The following is a 6,745-nucleotide window of genomic DNA, read 5'->3' as shown; positions in this document are numbered from 1 at the left end:
TTACAATATAAAGAGAATTTACAAAGCATATCAGTGTGAATTAGGTTATTGATAATTTTATACATATAAGTTAAATCAATGAATTTACGTCGCATTTCAAGTGAATCCAAATTGAAATATTTAAGTCGAATGTCATAGGTGGGCAAGGATCTTCTAAGGTGTTCACGATTGCATAGAGAACGTAAAAATCGTTTTTGTACCGATTCGAGCTTGTCGATATGTGTTTTGTAGAATGGAGACCACACTGAGGAGCCATATTCAAGGGTGCTACGGACCAGAGATTTATAAAGAATAAGGGCACTATTTTTATTTTTAAAAGATCTGGACATTCGTAATATAAAGCCTAAATTTTGATTGGCTTTTTTGACAGTAGATTCGACATGATCGATAAATGATAAACTTTTATCGAATGTCACCCCTAGATCTCGTATGAATTCTTTACGACCTAAGATAATATTTGAAATTTGATACGAAAAGTTAATACTGTTTACTTTATTAGTAAATGTGACAACATGACACTTAGAGGTATTTAATTTCATTAAATTTCTCTTACACCAGGCATGAAGAGCAATTAAGTCTTCTTGAAGCAACTGACAGTCAGCAATATTATCGACTTTTCTATATAGTTTCAGATCATTCACATTCACATTGTTCGTTGTTCGTTGTTCGTTGTTCGTTGTTCGTTGTTCGTTGTTCGTTGTTCGTTGTTCGTGTTCGCTGTTTGCTGTTCGCTGTACGCTGTTCGCTGTTCGCTGTTCGCTGTTCGCTGTTCGCTGTTCGCTGTTCGCTGTTCGCTGTTCGCTGTTCGCTGTTCGCTGTTCGCTGTTCGCTGTTCGTTGTTCGTTTTCATGTTCGTGTTTGTGTTTGTGTATGTTCACATTCACATTCACATTGTTCATTGTTCGTTGTTCGTTGTTCGTTGTTCGTTGTTCGTTGTTCGTTGTTCGTTGTTCGTTGTTCGTTGTTCGTTGTTCGTTGTTCGTTGTTCGTTGTTCGTTGTTCGTTGTTCGTTGTTCGTTGTTCGTTGTTCGTTGTTCGTTGTTCGTTGTTCGTTGTTCGTTGTTCGTTGTTCGTTGTTCGTTGTTCGTTGTTCGTTGTTCGTTGTTCGTTGTTCGTTGTTCGTTGTTCGTTGTTCGTTGTTCGTTGTTCGTTGTTCGTTGTTCGTTGTTCGTTGTTCGTTGTTCGTTGTTCGTTGTTCGTTGTTCGTTGTTCGTTGTTCGTTGTTCGTTGTTCGTTGTTCGTTGTTCGTTAATTATATTACAATGCCAATGTAATTGTTATTTTTGTCATAATTTTATGTTTCTTGTATCTTACAGCCTAAGTATTTCGGAATGTCACATGGAAAATATATTGGCCGTAATGCATTCATGTAAGGACCAAACTACTAGGTAAATCATTTTTATGTAAGTATGTTTTAATTTCGTTTTATATGGAAAAAGATTTAGAAAGGATTTTTAATGAATTATCTGATATTCAAATTACTTTGAGGAAGTTAGGCCCATCTAGAAGGTTACAATATAAAAGTAAAGTTAAGGATAATATATTAAGAGCTAAGGAATTATATTCATCTTATAAAACTATTATTAATATATTTTCTGAGCGAAAAACCTCGTTAGAATTAGCTGAATACGTTTATGAAGTCTTGAAGGAGAGAATAAAAGTTATTTACGATAAGATCCTATCATATGATTTTCAAGGTAACGTAGAAACAACTACTTCAAACATGGAGAAGTTTGAAATCAAAACTGCAACATCCTTGATACCTGTTATGGATGGTTCAGAAAGTACGACAGAAAAAATCATAGACGCGGTAGAATTATATAGCGATTGCCTAAAGGACACAGACCAAGAAAAAATGTTAATATCTTTTGTTTTGAAAACTAGATTAACTAAAACCGCTAAACTAAAACTAAAATGCAAATATGATGATGTAGCAAGCCTTTTACAAGATTTAAAAACTTATTTACTTACAAAAAAGTCCGCCAATGCAATACTATATCAATTAAATAATTTGAGTCAAAATGATATGTCAATTTGTGATTATGGAAATAAACTATCAGAATTATTTATAGACCTCACTATTGCACAGGCTAACGGTAACGAAAAGACCTGCGAAATACTGAGACCTATAAACGAAAAAATTGCTATTAAAAGATTCTCTGATGGATTAAGAAATAAACGCTTGAGCACTATCATTTCAGCGCGGAACTTTTCCGAGTTGAAAGATGCGGTGCGTGCGGCGGAGGACGAGGAGCTGGGGCAGCCCTCGACTTCCGGAGGTATTTTCAGCGCCAGGGGTAAGTCAAACAACAGATATAATAATAATTTCACTAGAAGAGGGCAGAATAATTATTATAATAAAGGTTTCAATTTCCGTGGCAATTCTCGAGGTCAAGTTTATAATAATAATTATTATTATCGGCAAAATTAGCAATCCCCGTGGTGGATATATACGCGGAAGAGGTAATAATTTTCCAAAATTTGGCAATAATCATAATGCTTCAGGATATTATCGTGGTAGAGGTAGTCGAGGTAGGCAAAATTTTCTCAGCCGAAGGGAGCGAGAACCGTCAAGCAAATAACGAAGAAATAGAGACCAAAAACCAGTTTTTTCGGTCCTAAATGTTATAACATTTTAACCTGCAATAAAAATGTTAGGTACGTCCATTTTGACATAAACAATTCCAAGTATTCATGGTTACTTGATACCGGCGCGTCCATTTCTGCTGTTACTAAGAACGCCTTATTAGAACATACTACTTTGTATGAAGATAACATTATAATAAATGGTATCGGTGGAAAAATATGCTCAAAAGGATATGTTTATCTTACTTTGTGTACTCAAAATAGTAGATTTAATCATAAATTTTATTTGTTCGATCATTTACCGCTGTTCGCTGTTCGCTGTTCGCTGTTCGCTGTTCGTTGTTCGTTTTCATGTTCGTGTTTGTGTTTGTGTATGTTCACATTCACATTCACATTGTTCATTGTTCGTTGTTCGTTGTTCGTTGTTCGTTGTTCGTTGTTCGTTGTTCGTTGTTCGTTGTTCGCTGTTCGCTGTTCGCTGTTCGCTGTTCGCTGTTCGCTGTTCGCTGTTCGCTGTTCGCTGTTCGCTGTTCGCTGTTCGCTGTTCGCTGTTCGCTGTTCGCTGTTCGTTGTTCGTTTTCATGTTCGTGTTTGTGTTTGTGTATGTTCACATTCACATTCACATTCACATTGTTCATTGTTCGTTGTTCGTTGTTCGTTGTTCGTTGTTCGTTGTTCGTTGTTCGTTGTTCGTTGTTCGTTGTTCGTTGTTCGTTGTTCGTTGTTCGTTGTTCGTTGTTCGTTGTTCGTTGTTCGTTGTTCGTTGTTCGTTGTTCGTTGTTCGTTGTTCGTTGTTCGTTGTTCGTTGTTCGTTGTTCGTTGTTCGTTGTTCGTTGTTCGTTGTTCGTTGTTCGTTGTTCGTTGTTCGTTGTTCGTTGTTCGTTGTTCGGTGTTCGTTGTTCGCTGTTCGCTGTTCGTTGTTCGTTTTCATGTTCGTGTTTGTGTTTATGTATGTTCACATTCACATTCACATTGTTCGTTGTTCGTTGTTCGTTGCTTCGTGTTCGTGTTCGTGTTCGTGTTCGTGTTCGTGTTCGTGTTCGTGTTCGTGTTCGTGTTCGTGTTCGTGTTCGTGTTCGTGTTCGTGTTCGTGTTCGTGTTCGTGTTCGTGTTCGTGTTCGTGTTCGTGTTCGTGTTCGTGTTCGTGTTCGTGTTCGTGTTCGTGTTCGTGATATTGGAAATAAAAATTAACATCGAGTCCTACCTTATCGACTGTAGAAAAAAAATATAGAAAATTTTAATCATTTTCTTACCTTATCGACTATAGATGAAAATTATATAAATTAACAAAAATCATATTTTGTAAATTGAAAAATGGAATAATTTTATCAAATTAGTGTATTGTCATCGGTCCTCAATAAATCTACAAAGTTTGAACGAAATCTGGCCGTTTAAAGTGGGTCAAAATCGCGCCCAAAGAAGTCGGTTACAAACAAACATACAAGCATACAGGTGAAGCTAATAAAAAGCGTGTAATATTCATAATGCTTAAAATAAGTAAATTGTAATATAGACAATACAGATTTTTTGCAGTCATATCGGCTTTATTACACCTTACCTACAGGAACTATTAACCAATTTAAACATTTTAAACAAGTTTTTAGAAAAAGAGCAGTTCGACAGCATTATTTCGTAAATAATAACTATCTCTGCGTGTGTCTTTATATCTGTATCTGTTTGTATAGTATTGGTTGCATAATCTTTAATGAGCTAAACTTTTTTTTAACATCAAGTAGATATTATAATAAATTGACTCAATTCATGAAAATTACATATTCATCAAAATATTTTCAACACAAAATGTAAATAGAGCTCTTATTAAATTTATTTCGTGTTCATAAGATTTACAACGCACGCTGACAAAACGAAAATTAGGATATGAAAATGTTTCTGACTGGTAGAGCGAAAAGCGTACCGAGAAAATGCTAAATAATAAAGCCTGAAATCGTAGTTCCGCCGAATTTCGTAATACTGACTGCTCTTTGATGTAAAATTGTGCTTACCTACTTTTAAAAGCTTAGGAAAAAATGAAAATCATTCAGTTTTTATTGAAGTGTTGACGATTAAACAGGTAAGTTCATATTATATTATATATTTTTTTAGAGATAAATGTTTACAGCAAAGACTCTTCAAAGGAGCTGTGATGAATACATACAAAATTAAGACCGTAGGGTTATATAAATACTGAATGAAAAACCAATTCAGTAACCAAACATTGAATAACGCCTGTTGGGAAATGAGTAGGAAATTAAATTTCAAGAGCCGGCCACGACTTACGAGCTATATTCCTAGCTACGACAGGAGGTTCGTTTTTTTGAACCAGCACCAGACGCCCGGCCAAAACAAATAATGGCACCCTAGAAAGTTATACTTTCATGGGAGGGAAAGAAAATTGGTCATTTTTTTCAATGTATATTTAACAGTTTCCAAAGTCTACATCAGACTTGTAAGTAAATAATATACCTACTTACGTTATTTGTTTCAAATCACAAAAATAAAGCAGAATTAATAGATAATGGTATACATATTACAAAATATATTAAAATCGGTTGATTAGATTATTAAAGATTAAATGTAATATTTCAGGTATGTTAACTTCGATAGGAAAATTTTAAAAACTTTCGACTCAAACACAGCAGAATAAAGTTAATTGCCGTTGAATAACAAACTCGTCAGTAAACTACTTTATCAAAATTAAATCTCTATGAAAAATGGTTCGTATGAAAATCTAGTCGCTTTTCATGTTTAAATATTATTTATTACTAGCTTTCTTAGTGATATATTCCATTGTAATGTAACTTGTTATAGTAAGTAGTTTAAAAAAGAAATCTCTCTAATCTTTGATGTTTAAAAAATTTTCATAGATTGTAACTGACAGATAGGCTATATTTTATCCAGAAGTTTTGTGAAATAAAATAAAGAAAAAAAAAGAAACTAGTGGCCCGCCCCGGCTTCGCCCGTGGTACATATTTCGCAATAAAAGGTAGCCTATGTCCAGTGTCCTTTCTCGGGTATCAAAATATCTCCATACCAAATTTCATGCAAATTGGTTCAGTAGTTTAGGCGTGATTGAGTAACAGACAGACAGACAGAGTTACTTTCGCATTTATAATATTAGTATGGATATCTAAGGAGCTTCTCTTTTTAAATGCACGAGTATCACACACCACACCACACAAGTACTGACTGGTCACGGCGGATTCGCCTTCTACTTGAACAGATTCAAGCTGAAGGATAATCCGTCGTGTCTATGTCAGCCTGGAGTTGAGGAGACGGTTCCTCACCTGTTACTCGAGTGCCCAATTTTTGCAAGCAATAGATATGCTATTGAGCAAAAATTGGGCATGGCGATGACGGGTGAGAATCTGCCTTCTGCCCTGGGGGACAAGTGTAGGGATGCGTTCCTACGATATTGTAGAAATATTGTAGTCGTAGTCAACCAAAGGAATAGTGTGTGATATTAGTTTTAGCTATTTTACTGTGATATAGGATTAAGTTGAGTGTTTTTGTGCCGTCTTTTATTAAATTGGTTATAATAATTTTGATTTAAATTTTATCGTATTTTTAAGCAATTATTGTACTTATTTAGTCATTTTATCGTAATTTATACCAGTATTTTTTATCTTGTTTAAAGTATTATTTTATATTGTATTTTTTATTGTATTTTAAAATTTTTTATTGTTTTTAAAAAATAAAAGCACAAAATGTCTCTGGACTATAATCCAGAGGTGGCGCGAACACCCTGTGATGACGGGTGCCTTTAAAAAAAAATAAAAAAAGATAAAAAAAAAATGCACGAGTAGAACTAGAACACCTAGAGTTTATTTTCAAAAACACGATTTTTAAAAAAATATTTAAAATATTGGAATTTTCGCGGCCGAATGAGCTAAATAAATTCGTATTAAAAAAAATAGATACACTATGTAATTTATTATGTTGCTAATATATGTAGTGATTACAGGCGCAAATTATCCCTTTTTGAAATTTTCTATATTGTCGATAGAGGCGAAAGTATTGTAATTTTTATTGATTTTCGTTTTTATTTTTTATTTTATATGCAGGCGTTAGTAGAAGCTCTGTTTAGTACCAAAAGAAGCCTTGAACTGAGGTCTATCTTTGAATTCTTTGAAAATCTATATCTCGTAATAACTTCGTGGTT

This window comes from Colias eurytheme, chromosome 3, assembly GCF_061535395.1.
Source record: "Colias eurytheme isolate Ceu_HAF_F1 chromosome 3, ilColEury1 Martin Lab GWU primary, whole genome shotgun sequence".
NCBI lineage: Eukaryota > Metazoa > Arthropoda > Insecta > Lepidoptera > Pieridae > Colias > Colias eurytheme.
Note: the sequence above shows the minus strand (reverse complement) of the source record.